The sequence below is a fragment of the Mobula hypostoma genome, chromosome 4 (genome assembly GCF_963921235.1).
Source record: "Mobula hypostoma chromosome 4, sMobHyp1.1, whole genome shotgun sequence".
NCBI classification, from domain to species: Eukaryota; Metazoa; Chordata; class Chondrichthyes; order Myliobatiformes; family Myliobatidae; genus Mobula; species Mobula hypostoma.
Window position 1 is genome coordinate 119,491,776 of NC_086100.1, and position 17,668 is coordinate 119,509,443.

Here is a 17,668-nt window from a genome sequence, read left to right on the forward strand (position 1 = left end):
AAGCCCTGGTGAGTAAGATTAAGGAATACTCCAAGACATTCTACATGTATGTGAGGAAGAGAAGGAGGACAGAGTAAGGGGAGGACAACTCAGCGATAAAATGGGGAAACGTGCCTGGAGGCAGAGGAAGTAAGGGAGGTCCTTTCAAAGGTTCAAAGGTACATTTAATGTCAGAGAAATGTATACAATACACATCCTGAAATTTTTTTTCTTCGCAACCATCCACGAAAACAGAGGAGTGCCCCAAAGAATGAATGACAGTTAAATGTTAGAACCCCAAAACCCCCCAAGCTCCCAACACCAAGGCATAAGCATCAGCAAAGCAACGATCTCCCCCTCTCCTCATCAGCAAAAAAAGCAATGGCACCTCCCACCGAGAACTCAAGCGTGCAGCAAAGCATTAATAAAGACACAGACTTGCAGTACCCCAAAGACTACTTGTTCACCCTGTATTCAACATACCACAGGCTCTCTCTCTCCCTGATAAGGGAAAAAGAGGTGTCCCCATTTCACGGTGAGAGGGGAGACATAACACACAACTCGCTGATTTACGATGTTAAAAGTCTGTTGCGTCGCTTTTTCCGAGCTCTGTGCCCAAAGAACTCGGGTTTCTGGCCACACAGCCAGCAACCAGCTTTCTGCTTTCAATCTTCCGCGTACTCTCACGACACACTAGTTTCCTGCAGAGGCACCGACCTCGCGTCCACCTGCCTCCAGACACACAAGATCCCGGAACCCTGAAGGCACGCTGATCTTCTAGGCCGCGTCCTTGGTATATCGAATAGCAGCCAGTCGTGAGACCCTGACAGTGGGTCCCATTCCTGCAAAGCCCTTAATGCATACTTTGCTTCAGCTCATCAGGGAGAGGGACATGATGAATGTGAGGTCATCGTAGATGCTGAGGTCAATAAAGAGGCACTATCAGAGATTCTGATGTCACCAGAGCCAGACAACATGTAACCCAGGTAACTTTAGGAAGCAAGGAAAAGGATTGCTGGGGCATTAATATGACATTTGCATCCTCCCTAGCCTTAGGAGTGGTATCAGAGGATTGGAAGATGGAAGATGTTGTTTGGTTCTTTAATAAAAAACGGATAATCCTGGGAATATAGACCAGTGAGTCTTATGTCAGTTGTGGGTAAACTATTGGAGAGGTTTCTAGGGAAAGGATTTACAAGCATTTGGAGAAACACAGTCTAAGAATACTCAGTGTCTACTTGTTGACAGGAGTTCATGCTTCAGGAGCCTGTTTGAGTTTTCTGAGTAAGTGACAAAACAAATTGATTAAGGTAGAGCAGTTAATGTGGTGTATATGAATTTTTTTGGTCAGTTGTTTTTGGTAGGCTCACCCAGAAAGCTTGGAATCCACAGGGACTTGTCTGTGTGGATTCCCTATTGGCTTGCCCACCAAAAGCAAAGGATGCTAGTAGGTTGGGAGTATTCTGTCTGGAGGTCACTGACTAGTGGTGCTTTTGCAGGGATCTGATCTAGGGTCCTAGCTCTTTGTGGCTTTTATAAAAGCCTTGGATGATGAAACGGAGGAGTAGTTTGAAAATGACACAACGTTTGGAAGTGTTGTGGATAATGTAAATGGTTGTCATCATTGACAATGGGATATAGACAGGATGCAGAGTTTCGTAAAGAAGTTGCCGGTGGAGTTCAGTCTAGAAAAGTGTGAAATGATGCACTTTGGAAGAGTGAACTTAAAGGTAAAGGAGAGTACATGGTCAATGGCAGGAATCTTAACAGTGTGGAGGAACAGAGGGATCTTGAGTTCCAAGTTCATAGCTCCCTCTAAAATTGCAGTTTACGTTGATAGGTGATTAAAAAGGTGAATGCGTATTGGCAGTCATTAGTCAGGCGACTGAGTTCAAGAGCTGTGAGGTTATGTTGCAGCTCAATAAATCCCTAATTATACTGTGTTCAGGTCTGGTCACCTCATTATAGGAAGGATGTGGAAGCTTTAGAAAGGGTACACAAGAGATTTACAAGGATGCTGCCTGGAATAGAGAACATGTCTTCTGAGGAAAGCTTGAGCGAAATAAGCCTTTTCTCTTTGGAGTTATGGAGGATGAGAAGTGATTTGACAGAGGTATATAAGATTATGAAACATATTGATAGAGTGGACAGCCAGCACCTTTCTCCTAGGGCAGCAGTGGCTAATACCAGAGGACATCTGTTTGAGGTGAGTAGAGGAAAGTTCAGGGGAGATATCAGAGGTAGGATTTTTTCACACACAGAGTGGTGGGTACATGGAATGAACTGCCGGGGTGGTGGTAGATTCTGAGACAATAGGAACATTTAAAAGACCCTATAGATAGGCTTACGGATGTAACAAGAATGGACGGCCATGGGCTGTGTAGGAAGGAAAGGTTAGATTAATTGTAGAGTAGGCTTACATTTGTCGGCAGAACATCGTGGGCCAAAGACCCTAAGACACACAAGCACAATTAGGCTATTTAGCCCATTGAATTTGCTCTGCCATTCCATCATAGCTGAGTTATTATCCCTCTCTACCCCATTTGCCTGCTTTCTTTCCATAACCTCTGATATCCTTACTAATCAAGAGCCTATAAATATCTGCTTTAAATGTACCCAATGGCTTGATCTCCATAGCCATCTGTAGCAACGAATTCCACAGATTCACCACCCTCTGGCTAAAGACATTCTTCATCTCTGTTCTATAGGGACATCCCTTCTATTCTGGTGCCCTCTGGTCCTAGACTGCCCCACTATGGGAAACATCTTCTCTACATCCACTTTATCAAGGCCTTTCGATATTTGATCGATTTCAATGAGATTCCCCCTCATTCTTTTAAACTCTAGACATTAATCAAAGAGCTTGTACTGTGGTGTACTGTTCTATTCCCTACATTAAAGGATGATCTCAAGAGGGGAAGACCTCTGCAGTATCATGAGTCCTTTGTGATGCAGAAGTAGCCAACCAAAAACTGTGACACTGGTTGCACCATGCAGAAGTTCTCAAAAGAGCACATTTATTTAACGAATGGGGGTGGTATGAAAGGAAGCAAGATGGATTATGGTCATTTGAAGGTTACTTTACATTAAAGGAGATCTTTAGTTATTCTGGCATTCAAGGAGGCTAGTCATACAGGAAAACTTGTACTCATCTCTCTGACTCATTCAACCATATGATTAAAAACTGCAGGTTTGTATAACTAAAGTAATCTAAAATGTCACTACAAGCAGCAGCGAGTTTGTCATTTATTTGAAGATAGATGAAAAAAAACATTGGGAACAGAATGATTGTACTATTCTTGGTGTCCTGACCACATCAGTTGATTCCAGAACGTGCTGAGCTAGTAAAAATACCATCGGCATTTATCCAAGGTGAATGCAGACAATGATGCTGACTGAATGAGCACTGTTTGGCCCCACAATTTCAATTCCCATTTTCCACTTGGTGACATAGAGCACCTGAGCAGTGGTTTATTGTAAAAATTCAAGTAGCTCTTTCAGAACCTTTATGCCAATGAGGGCTGTGAAGCTATATTACTAGAGGAAAACTATCGTTTACAGAGAATCAAAGTTTATAAAATGATACTGTTTATGGAAAAAAGAGAATACATCCAGAATGCTGAATGTCAAATAAACATTATTTTCTAAATAAAATTCTCAGAACGCTCAAAGTAACTCAGTCACAAAAACACTGAATTCACAATTGTGTTACAACTATGGATGCAGTTCTCAGCAATAAGCAGTAATATAAAATCAAGCAAATGTAATAAATGTAGTTGAATACACTCCCTATCTAGTCACAATTTCATTAATAACTAATGGGCTAAACACGGCTGTACATTCGTCATCTGAGATAAACATGAGTGGTCTCGGGTGTCTGTGGCAACAACAGCCTCAGGAGATCAACAACTTGGAAGCATTCCTCCCACACCATTGCCTCAAATCTAAACTGCATCAGATTAATGTGAGCATTGTGTCCCAGTCACTGTCACTGATGTGAGAATGAAGAATTAGCAAATGGAGCTTGAACAACACAGGTAAATATTCTGCGGTAAGAAAAACAGATCTGGATAAAAGCAATGAGAACCAAGGTTTGCCAGTGCATGGCTGTCTTTCATAGTAAATATTATACAGAATAGTGGAACCCACTGTTACATGATTCTGGAACCACATTCACAATCACTATTAACCAAAAGAACCACATGGCAACTGAAAGCACAGTGCACCACCTCACCAAATACACATCCACAAGGATGTGAAATATAGAAGCATAGAACTAGCCACAGTCAGAATCAGATTTAATATCACCAGCGTATGTCGTGAAATTTGTCATTATGTGGCAGCAGTACATTGCAATACATAATAATAAAACCGATGAATTTCCACCAAACAAACTTTCGGTGAAATTAAACCTAAATTTAGCTGGGTTACTTTTTGCATATTTTTCATTACCTGGCTGTTAGTTTGATATATGGCTAACTGTCTGAGACACAAGTCCCTTCAAATCCGGTTCTGTCCATGAGATGACAATTTGAAGGGATGTGCTTGAGAGGGGAATTTGAAGGAATGTTTTATGTATTGGAAAATGAGTTGATCTTACCTGTTGCTTTAAAATTTTTGGGAAATCCAATTGCTGCATATTAAGCAGATGCATTTCCTCCACTAATCAGCACAAAGAAGAAAAGGTGTTCCTGTCCCTTTCCAAAGAATATGTATTCGTTAATGTACTTTCTTATTACTTTTGCTAGGTTTGATTTCACACCCACAGTGGTGGCCAATATGCTATGTCCACAAGAGTGATTGCTCAGAGAAGTCTAATCGGGTTTTATCCTGTTTTCCATTGTTAACAGTGCCTAATGGGGAGCAATATTATAAATATTATTCTCCTGGCACGTTCAATGAAATTTTATGTTCTGAATTACAGGTTCAAGAATCATGGAAGTTGGCCCAATTCATCCATGCTGACTGTGTTGCCCAGAAGAACTTAATGAGATTGAAACTGCACATTTGTGGCAGCAAATCTGGTACCATGTATAGAATATGCATGAAATAGGGTCTTAATGACATTATGACCAAACAGAAACAAAATTGAGAAAGAAGGAAAAACAGTAATTAAATCCATTATTAAAATCATTATTTATTTGAAAAACACCTAGAATGATACATATGATATTATATACATGTTATCATGGGCTATAATCTTACAGTAGAATCACAAACATGAGAAAACGCAAAACATCGACTGTTTACTCTTTTCCATAGATGCTGCCTGGCCTGCTGAGTTCTTCCAGCATTTTGTGTGTGTTGCTCATAGTCTTACAGTTATCAGCAAAAGTAGCGTAATCTCTTAAGAAACTTCTTTTCTAGCAATTCAGCACGTCAGGCAGCATCAATGGAAAAGTAGTCAGCAAATTGGGCTGAGACCCTTCAACATCTGAGTTCCTCCAACAGTTTGTACTCTCGATTTCCAGCATCTACATAATCTCGCGTTTATTTGTTTTGGCAATGATAATTCTTAATTATTTATCAGACAGTAATGATCCATTTCCTTCACTAAATGTGTTATAAATCTGCAAAAAAAAAATGTAACTTCAGCTGGACAGAGAATGAATCCACCGAAATAAGAATATTGCACCAGCCTTGTAGATGAGGTGGAGCTCCAATATACCATTGGCATCAGAGCTGAAATGCAGAGGTACAGGAAGGAGGTCAGTCAGGAAAATCAATATCAGGGCGATATGTCTATAAAGATTCTCAGTCATCCAGGTCATTGAATATCATTGCTTGATATTCAATATCAGGGCGAAGTTCCTAGGGCCCATGATGAAATTTCACTGCATATTCTATTCCCTCACTCAAAGTCCAAAAGTTCAAAGTTCAAAGTACATTTATTATCAAAGTATGTATACATTATACAGCATTGAGATTCATCTCCTTACTGGCAGTCACAAAACAAAAAAACACAAAAGAACCCATTTTAAAAAGTCCATCTAATACGCATTGTACAGAGAGAAAAAAAATGCAAACAATAAAAGTAAGCAAATAGCACTCAGAGCTGAAGTTTTATGAAAGACACAAAGCCTGGCATTACTGCAGCCGCAGCAGGGTGCAGCCTCAGTTCAGCGCAGAGCTGAATGTCACGAAGTAGCAAGCAGAACAAGGCAGAACTGGCCCATCCATCATGTCCGGTCCCAACGCCTTGACCTTTTCAATCTGGCCTGCTACTTAAATCGTCCAAACATCAGGTCGTTCCTCACTCTCAGACTGCTCTGAGGCCTGGACCCTGACGCCACGTTTCGGCCCGTACCTGACCTTTCCAATTTGGCCTGGCATTTAAATCAATCAGCGAGACTTCCCTCGCTCCTGCCTCCACTTGCCTTGACCGTGCCGTGCCTCGACCTCTGCTTGCCTTCACCTCTGCCTCCTCCTTCTTATTAATGTATTATTAATAAGGCGTTTAGTAGTTTGCTTTGTATTTTGCTGCTGATATGCAGTCACTGGGCATCACCAGCGCTATCTTAAACCAGTTAAGGTTGGTATTCCATTCCTTTATAGTCATAGTCATAGTCGTACTTTATTGATCCTGGGGGAAATTGGTTTTTGTTACAGTTGCACCATAAATAATTAAATAGTAATAAAACCATAAATAATTCAATAGTAATATGTAAATTATGACAGGAAATAAGTCCAGGACCAGCCTATTGGCTCAGGGTGTCTGACCCTCCAAGGGAGGAGTTGTAAAGTTTGATGGCCACAGGCAGGAATGACTTCCTATGATGCTCTGTGTTGCATCTCGGTGGAATGAGTCTCTGGCTGAATGTACTCCTGTGCCCACCCAGTACATTATGCAGTGGATGGGAGACATTGTCCAAGATGACATGCAACTTGGACAGCATCCTCTTTTCAGACATCACCATCAGAGAGTCCAGTTCCATCCCCACAACATCACTGGCCTTACGAATGAGTTTGTTGATTCTGTTGGGGTCTGCTACCCTCAGCCTGCTGCCCCTGCACACAACAGCAAACATGATAGGACTGGCCACCACAGACTTTAAACACCAGCAGGCAGTTGCAGCCCAATAATACCTCACATTTTTGTTCCTACTGCATCGTCAATACATCTTATACATGAATATACACACATGAATACACATGCACACACACACTTCTAATCCACCACAACAGCCATTCCGTTACAATATGCCAACATTCATTTTTCCTTTGTTGAGGAGGATACGGTTGTCAGAAATTACAATGCTACTCAGTACTATGATGATGGTTGCAGTATTTCACTTCTAACATTATGACTGTGTCAGCTAATAGGTAAGATAGTATGAATCATCAAAACTGGGAGTAAATGCAGAATCTGAATTGGGTTTAATATCACTGGCGTATGTCATGAAATGTATTGATTTGTGGCAGCAGAACATTGCAGTACATAAAAATAAAAACTATAAATTACAATAGGAAATATATATATATATATATATATATATAAAGAAAATTAAATTAGATAAGTAGAGCAAAAAGAGAGGGGAAAATACCGAGGTAGTGTTCATGAGGTCATTGTCCATTCAGAAATTTCACAGTAGAGGGGAATAAGCTGTTCCTGAAACATTGAATGTGTGCCTTCATATTGTTCTACCTCCTCCTTGATAATTGCAGTGAGAGGAGGTCATTTCCTGAGTGATGGGGGTCCTTTATGACGGATGTCGTCTTTTAAAGTATCACCTTTTGGAGGTATCTTCAATGCTGGGGAGGTTAATGTTCATGATGGAGATGTCGGAGTTTACAACTTTCTGCAGCTTTTTCTGATCCTGTGCGGTGGTCCCTCCATACCAGATGGTGATGCAACCAGTCAGATTGATCTCCACGGTATACTAGTAGAAATTTGCGAGTGTTTTTGGTGACATACCAATTCTCCTCAAAATCTTAATGAAATATAGCCGCTGCTGTGCCTTCTTTGTAATCTTTGTAAGTGCGTCAATCTGGTGGGCCCAGGAGGGAAAGTCAGAGATGATGAAACTCAGGAACCAGAAACTGCTCACCCCTTCCACTTCTGATCCCTCAGTGAGGACCTGTGTGTATTCCCATTCCTGAAATCCACAATCAATTCCTTGCTCTTACTGACTTCAAGTGGAAGATTGTTACTATGACAACACTCACCCAACTCTTTACCTTGCTCCTGTATGCCTTCTCCTCACATCTAAAATTCTGCCAACAATAGTTAAGTCACTGGCAAATTTATAGATAGTGTTTGAGCTGTGCCTAGTGTTATGTTTTGTATTCTCCTGTTTGTGGCCTTTTTTACAAAACTTGCTCATATCTTCGCTTCTGAAGAATATGTGCTGCACTGCACTGCTTTTGGATTAAAACTTGCCCGCCTTGCTGTACGTGCTTGACTGGGTACTTTACTCAACATTCCTCTGCATTTTCTTAGTTCCGTCGTTTTGCTCTGCTTTAATAGATCTCGGGTTTGCTTTAAAGATATCTCATCGCCATTGTTGTGTTGTAACTTCAAAACATTAAACTAATTCAAATGAAGACATGAGGAGTCCAAAATGTGTGTTTAACTTTAAGCAAGGTGCACACGTATTACGTGGTAGTATGATGACATATACAATTCACATATTTTTACATGTAATCCATAATGAATTATTTAAATGAACAAGACTGCTTGATCAACCAATATATACACAAGATTATTCAAATGTTATTGAAACAAAAAGTACACAACACAGTACATGGGGATAGAGAGAGAAGAGCATTGGGCAAAGCTAAGCATGCATCCTTGAGCACCGGCGTTGAATGTCAGTGAGAGGAAATGTTAATTCCAATCTACACAGTCTCTGGCCTACTGGTGAGGAAGTCAAGATCTAGTTGCAGAGGGATGTACAGAGTCCAAGGGGTTGGAGCTTGTTGATTAGAAATGAGGGTATAATTGGTTGAACACTAAGACGTAATCAATAAACAGCAGCCTGACTTAGGTGTTACTAATGTACAGGTGATCTAAGGCCAAGTGCTGAGCCAGTGACAATGTGCCCATTGTAGACCTATTGTGGCAATAGACAAATTGCAGTGGGTCCAGGTACTTGCTTAGGCAGGAGTTGATATTAGCCAATGACCAACCACTCCAAGCATTTCATCACCGTAGATGAGTGCCATTGGGCAATAGTCATTGAGGCAGCTCCCCCTGCTCTTCTTGGGCACCGGCATGATTGTCACTCTCTTTTGAAGTAGGGGGGAACCTCTAACTGCAGTGGTGAGAGATTGAAGATGTCCTTGAATAATCCCTTCAGTTGGTTGGCACTGGTTTTCAGATCCCTACAGGTAAACCATTTTAATATTCTACATGGATCAATGGTCACACCACATCATCTGAAGTTCAGGAATAAACAAGCAGTTTTGTTAGAGAACTTAATCTGGAAGTCTAATTAATATCTGGAAAACAAACAAATCGTGGTGGAAGTGATTAGGTATTGAAGAAAAGACATAGTGTACCAAGGTGTCAGTTCTAAATTCAAGAACAACAACTCAATCTGGTACTGACTGTGATATCTGTGTGTGAGCATCAATGTACAATTTCAGTTTACAAAAGACTAGAAAGATAATCCAAAAGAATTCAGGAATTTTCAATAAAAAGTAAAACATTTGACAGTTTTCTGAAGGGCGTGAGTATTAACAGACAATAAGCTATAAACATTTATGGACAGGATAAAACGATTAGATCTTTCACAATGTTTGGGAAATAAAAGAGAATGAAAGTAAAAGCCCTGTCACGATCTTTGGCACCTTGAACTGAAATTGAGTTAACAGATGCAGAAACATAAACTCCTGATATATGAATTAGTTAAATTGTTAAACTTCTTCCCGAGCTTAAAAAAAAAGCTAATAAGTGAAGATTGAAGGAAAAGGAGGAAACATTAGTGAGCTGAATTGTTTCAGATTCAGTACAGCCAGCAGTGCAGAAGGCTGTTATCAGGAAGGTAGAGCACACTTGGTGCAAGATGTTAGATACAGCCAGGGCACAGGGAAAAGCACATATAATATCAGACACTGTAGGTTTGATTCAATTAAATAACTAAAACAAATGAATACAAGATACATTTTAAAAAATGGATGTCTATATGAATTTATGAATAAGAAAATGCCTTATATTCAGATTCAACTGCTGATTAGAAAAACTGCCCTATATACAGATTCAACTTCAGATTACTTGGCAAGTTTGGCCCCATAGGAAGAAGTTCTTCCTATATTTGAAGCCAGCTTGAAGAGAACAATTCCAAAGAATTTTCATCAGAATCATGTTTGTTATTTCTGACACATGTTGTGAAATTCCAATTCCCATTCCTGCTCTGGATTGCAAAGTAACATCATTCAATTGTATCACAAAGGAAAAGAACCCAGCTCTATGTTTGATGTCACAGAAAATTAAAGATCTAGTTTGAGAAGTTATGAAGAACAACAGTTTATCTCAGTAACTTAGAGTTAATTAAGGTTAAAAACATCTTTTTTAAAAAAAGCAATGGGCTTAGTTCAAATGTACTTTTATTGACAATTGGATGGTTTGACAATTTAGAATGCCACAGCATTGTTAATCTCCAAATAAAAGCAATAAAATATTACAGACATAATATAATGAACAGACTGCATTAATGATGAAGCATGAAAAGGATTCTCAGACAGGGACAGAAAAGTTAGATACCACAAGTCCATAAACCTACAGGCTGGTTGAACAGAGTGACAGAGTGGGTAAGGACATTCTCAGAGGATCAGAATGAAACAACCAAAGCAGACTGATACCAAATCTAACTCTGGAAGAAATCATGTTATAACTGCAAGATATCAATGTTTTCATCAAACAGAATGCCTGAAATGTATATTGGAGTTAAAATCCATGAGAAGTCTTTTCTGTTGGTGACATTCAGCACACCACTTGGATGATAAACGTCCCAACATTTACTTATAGTTTCAGAGTTAACCAAGATACACTTAAGCACAAGTAGATGAAACCTATCAAAGAACAGCAGGCATAGTAGGTGATACCCATATCTATGAAGTAAGTAGCAAAGCCCAAAACAATCATCTCAGTGAGGTGCTTCTACGGATTGAGCACCCCTTATCTAAAATGGCTTGGGCTGGAGAAGTTTTGGATTTCGGATTTTGGAATGTTTGCATCTATATAATGAGATACCTTGGAGATGAGACACAAGTCTAAACACGAAATCAATTTACATTACATATACAGCTTATACATTTACCCCGAAAGTGGTTTTGTATAATATTTTTAATAGTTATCACTAACTCAGCTGCCCAGGTGGCAGTTTGGCATTGCCATCATTTCCGACTCTGAATTTATGTGCTACCAGTAAGCAGTCTGTCTTACACCATGTTCACTGATGCAGCCATGCAGTGTGTGTTAGATTGTCATCAGTGACGATCTTGGCAAACTCATCGATGAGTGCTTTGTGATCAGTAAATACTTCATCACCACAAATCATTAGAAGTTTAATGCGGCGCCTTTTCTTAAATTTCTGCAACCAGCCTGCTGAATGTTTACAATTACCTTCAATTTTCAGTTTGTTGTGATAGATCTTTGCCTGTTTCATGATCAGCATATGTTCACTCTATCGCTGATGAATCCACTCTTTCAATATACAATTGAGATCTTTATTTTTTGCTTTATGCAGTGTTTTTCTGTTTTCATTAACTCTGTTCTTTACATATGTGAGGTCATTTCTCAGAACTGTCTGTTGTGCTGAGAGACATAGCGCATTGCCTGGGACCCTTACCAGAGCTTTGCGGAATTTTCCATTTCTGATATCATGTCAGTGTTCAAAAATATTTCGGTTTTCGGAGGTTTTTTGGATTTTGGAATTTCTGATAAGGGATGTTGTACCTGTAGTAGAAACTGATCAATGATTCCTGGAGCAAATCGAGGAAGCAAACCCATGGAGACCACGAGCAAGACACAGATGCAGTAATCATACATGGACATACTTAGGTCAGATGCTTTTGGACAATCTTGGATGCACACTACTCCCCCAACCCCTTGTTGTTTATCCCCTGCCCTCGAATAACATGATCTTCTTCTTCCGTCAGTATGGCTACCCAAAGCAGAAGGAAATTATTTTCTATTTTGAGTTCCTTGCTCTACCTTCACCATGCCAGCTGCTTGTTCTCTCCCAGAAGGAGAGTATTCCACAATCCCTAATCAATTCTGCTCAGCTTCCTCTAAGCTCTTGACATCTATCTGCTAATGTCATTAGCCATATCCTCGCCAACATCCAGTCCTGGTACCCACACCCTGCAATCTAAAATCCTTTAATTTCTCTCCTTTAGTTGTCTGCCTGCTGCTGCCTAGTGTTGGCACATTTTGGTTCTCTCAGTGTTTAGTGGACCATAGTACATTATTTCCCAACAGAAAGGTGTGAGTTTATCCTTTGGGAGTGGGTGTATCTCATTTGACCATCAAGATATCACATCTGAGAAAGAACTAAAAGTAAAAGCTTGACCTTTCTTTAAGTAACACCGCTTTACACTGACATAAAATTGCCAACTAAGCTAATAGAGGAGGGAATGAACAAGGTCAATTTACCTAGCAAAATACATCCTACACAAGACCAAAAAAAGTAAAGCAATGGCTGAGTGATGCACAATGAAAGGAAGCCAACACTACAAATAATTAGGCTGAGTCATTACCTGTATTGTGAAGGGGACAGGCAAGCCATATACAAGATCCAATTGTGGAAACATGGAACTAAAGTAACTGATAAATTCAATGGTTGTGATTATAGAGGTGGATCAAGAGAGAAAGTGCATTGCTCTCTCTGATGCCACATCACCAGCTAACCCATCAGAAATGAGCATGACTTTTCTAGAAATACGGAACAACTACATCAGCAAAACAATATGCCAACTCATCACAGACAGAATGTATCAAAACCAAGTCAACCAGATGGAGGTATTATGTTACCAACTAATCAATACAGTCATTGAGTCATACGATAATACAGCACCGAAACAGGCACTTTGGATCAACTTGGTCATCCTAACCAAGGTGCCCATCTAAGCCAGTCCCATTTGTCCATGTTAGGCCCAAATCCTTCTAAACCTTTCCTATCCATATACAGCGCCTATAAAAGGTATTCATCCCCTTGGAAGTTTTCATGTTTTATTGTTTTACAACATTGAATCACAGTGGATTTAATTTGGCTTTTTTGATATTGATCAACAGAAAAAGACTGTTTCATGTCAAAGTGAAAATAGATCTCTACAAAGTGATCTAAATTAATTACAAATATAAAACACAAAACAATTGATTGCATTAGTATTCACCTCCTTCAATTCAGTATTTAGTAGATGCAACTTTGGCATCAATTGCAGCCTTGAGTTTGTGTGGATAGGTCTCTATCAGCTTTGCACATCTGGACACTGCAATTTTTTCCCCATTCTTCTTTACAAAACTGTTCAAGCTCTGTCAGATTGTATGAGGATCCCGAGTGAACAGCCCTTTTCAAGTCCAGCCACAAACTCTCAATTGGATTGAGGTCTGGACTCTGACTTGGCCACTCCAGGACATTCTTTGCAGTTTGTGTAGCTTTGGCTTTATGCTTGGGGGGGGGTCATTTTCTTGCTGGAAAACAAATCTCCCAAGTCGCAGTTCTCTTCCAGACTCCACTGGATTTTCCTCCAGGATTTCTTTGTATTTTGCTGCATGCATTTTTCCCTCTACCTTCGCAAGCTTTCCAAGACCTGGGGCAGTGAAGCATCTCCACAGCCTGAGTCTCTAATCTCTACCCAGATGGACTCAACATTCTGCTCCTTAGATCTTATATCGTCTCTCACCATTGCACCTGTACACCTGCTGATTATGCAGATATCTAATCAGCAACTCAATGCATAAAAGCATGCAGATATGGTCAATTGATTGAAATGCTTGTTACATGAAGATTATTGAATGGCTTTGGACCTATATTGACTGGAATTCAGAAGAATGAATTGTGACCTAATTGAACCCTATTGAATGGTGAAAGGTATTGATGAAGTGGATGTGGTGAAGAAGTTTCCTATGGTGGAAGAATCTAAGACCAGAGGACACAGCCTCAAAATAGAGGCCGTTCTTTTAGAACGTAGATGAGGAGGAATTTCTTTCGCCAGAGAGTGGTGAATTTGTGGAATTCTTTGCCACAGGCAGCTGTGGAAGCCAAGTCTTTACGTATATTTAAGACAGAGGTTGATAGATTCTTGATTGGTCAGGGCATGAAGGGATATGGGAAGAAGGCAGGAGACTGGGGCTGAGAGGAAAATTGGATCAGCCATGATGAAATGGCAGAGCAGACTCGATGGGCCAAATGGCTTAATTCTGCTCCTATACCTTATGGTCTTATGGTCCAGAGATTCAGTTGTCGTTCATGTCAAACATCTGAATTGGGATGAAATGTGATCTGTGTGACTTTGACTATGGTTGTTTGTGCCAGCTGAGATGGTTTTGATTATCCCAGAAACTGCTGACCTTCTGGGATCTTCATGCACAACGGTTTACAGAGAATGATGCGAAAAAGTAAACAAAAACATCCGGTGGTTGGTAGTTCTGTGAGTGAAAATGCCTTGTTAATGAGAGAGGTCAGAGGTGAATGACCAGACTGGTTAAAACTTACAGGAAGGCAACAGTAACTCAAATAACTATGTATTACAACAATGGAGCACGAAGAAGCATCTCTAAATGCACAACATGTTGAATCCTGTAGTGGATGGGTTACAGCAGCAGAAGATCATGAACATACACTCAATGGCCACTTTATTAGGTACAGGAGGTATCTAATGAAGTGGCCACCGAGTGAATGTTTCTAATTCTTATTTTCCTATCCTGGTTATGGGAAGAGGAAGCGGAGTAAGAAATGAAATGAAACAAATGTGATGGACACCAATAAACTCTCTAGGTGGATTTAAAGGAAGTAACTAGGGCTCTTAAATTGACAAGGTGGCATTGTCAGTTCAGGTGCAACCAATGTGGAGAAGCTAAATGGGTGGACAGAAGTGTAAAAAGGAAGCAAGTGTGGGGGGGGGGTGCAGGAGGGGATAGTCATAATTAGTTAATGCTACTACTTAAGTGAGTGAATTTGTATTAGGTAAGAGTCATTAGCTTATCACCTGAAATGGAAATAGAGGAAACAACAGAGAAGTGGGTTAGAGGTGAACCATAAAACAGTGACAGCAAAGAGGAAATTTGTATCAAAAGTAATGTCTGGTTCAAGGCCAATCAATACATTCATCATACCAGAGAAAATATGAGAGCGAGGACTTTGGTCAGACTGGAAGAACGAGTACTTACCATATGCTGTGAGGGTACAGACATAGCTTGGATCCAGTTGGGATTCCAGAGCAACACATTGGGCCAAATGTGCTGGCTGTAGTCATTACAATTATGTCCTAGATTTACTAATAGGTTATGTGTCTGGGATTGCTTTCCTACAGGACTCTCCAAGGTGTCCAATGGCCAATCCCAGCCATTGCCATAATTCAACGCATCACACTAGAGAATCACTACCAAGACCTAAAGGGTTGGATATAAGAACCCAGTGATTTTTCTGCACACTATTAAGTGGAGGTGGAAGAAGTGAAGGCAATTTTACAAACCTTTCAAGTTTAATGTTTTAATTTTTCTAAGCATTTTATACTTTATTTTGTTCTTAGAATATTTATATTCATATTCATAGTTTCTAGAACATTGTGAATGTCTGCTAGAAATGTTTTTAAAACTTTTCATTTCAAACCACGCTCCTAGAAGACAGTGGCGTGGCTAATGTAGATGAACTGAACACGCTGATAAGGGAGAGGGAGAGGTGGAGAGTCCACCATCGTGCCCGACGCCGGCCACCTAGGCCTGAGTCGACGTAGTAGTAGTAGTATTTCAAACCAGCTTTAACAGAAGACCAAGTTCCAACCTCACATGCCTTCTTTCAAAGCCTGTTAGGGGCTTTTCAAGATAGGCACTCTGTACTATACTACTCAAAACCTCAAATCTTTTGAACTTCTGCACATAGATATGAATATTCGGTAAGATAGAGCAAAGGAAAATAATAACCAGGAGAGGATTAAGTTGGAAGGCCCATTGAATCTGGCCCCCACCGCTTTATTTTCACCATGGATGTCCAGTCCTTATATACTTCCATCCCCCATCAAGAAGGTGATTTTAAGTTCCCTGACCCCCACCGCTTTATTTTCACCATGGATGTCCAGTCCTTATATACTTCCATCCCCCATCAGGAAGGTCTCAAAGCTCTACGCTTCTTTTTGGATTCCAGACCTAATCAGTTCCCCTCTACCACCACCCTACTCCGTCTAGCGGGATTAGTCCTCACTCTTAATAATTTCTCCTTTGGCTCCTCCCACTTCCTCCAAACTAAAGGTGTAGCTATGGGCACCTGTATGGGTCCTAGCTATGCCTGCCTTTTTGTTGGGTTTGTGGAACAATCTATGTTCCGTGCCTATTCTGGTATCTGTCCCCCACTTTTCCTTCGCTACATCGACGACTGCATTGGCGCTGCTTCCTGCACGCATGCAGAACTCGTTGACTTTATTAACTTTGCCTCCAACTTTCACCCTGCCCTCAAGTTTACCTGGTCCATTTCCGACACCTCCCTCCCCTTTCTAGATCTTTCTGTCTCTGTCTCTGGAGACAGCTTATCCACTGATGTCTACTATAAGCCTACTGACTCTCACAGCTATCTGGACTATTCCTCTTCTCACCCTGTCTCTTGCAAAAACGCCATCCCCTTCTCGCAATTCCTCCGTCTCCGCCGCATCTGCTCTCAGGATGAGGCTTTTCATTCTAGGACGAGGGAGATGTCTTCCTTTTTTAAAGAAAGGGGCTTCCCTTCCTCCACTATCAACTCTGCTCTTAAACGCATCTCCCCCATTTCACGTACATCTGCTCTCACTCCATCCTCCCGCCACCCCACTAGGAATAGGGTTCCCCTGGTCCTCATCTACCACCCCACCAGCCTCCGGGTCCAACATATTATTCTCCGTAACTTCCGCCACCTCCAACGGGATCCCACCACTAAGCACATCTTTCCCTCCCCCCTCTCTCTGCATTCCGCAGGGATCGCTCCCTACACAACTCCCTTGTCCATTCGTCCCCCCCACCCCTCCCCACTGATCTCCCTCCTGGCACTTATCCGTGTAAGCGGAACAAGTGCTACACATGCCCTTACACTTCCTCCCTTACCACCATTCAGGGCCCCAAACAGTCCTTCCAGGTGAGGCAACACTTCACCTGTGAGTCGACTGGGGTGATATACTGCGTCCGGTGCTCTCGATGTGGCCTTTTATATATTGGCGAGACCCGACGCAGACTGGGAGACCGCTTTGCTGAACATCTACGCTCTGTCCGCCAGAGAAAGCAGGATCTCCCAGTGGCCACACATTTTAATCCCACATCCCATTCCCATTCTGACATGTCTATCCACGGCCTCCTCTGCTGTAAAGATGAAGCCACACTCAGGTTGGAGGAACAACACCTTATATTCCGTCTGGGTAGCCTCCAACCTGATGGCATGAACATCGACTTCTCTAACTTCCGCTAAGGCCCCACCGCCCCCTCGTACTCCATCTGTTACTTATTTTTATGCAGACATTCTTTCTCTCACTCTCCTTTTTCTCCCTCTGTCCCTCTGAATATACC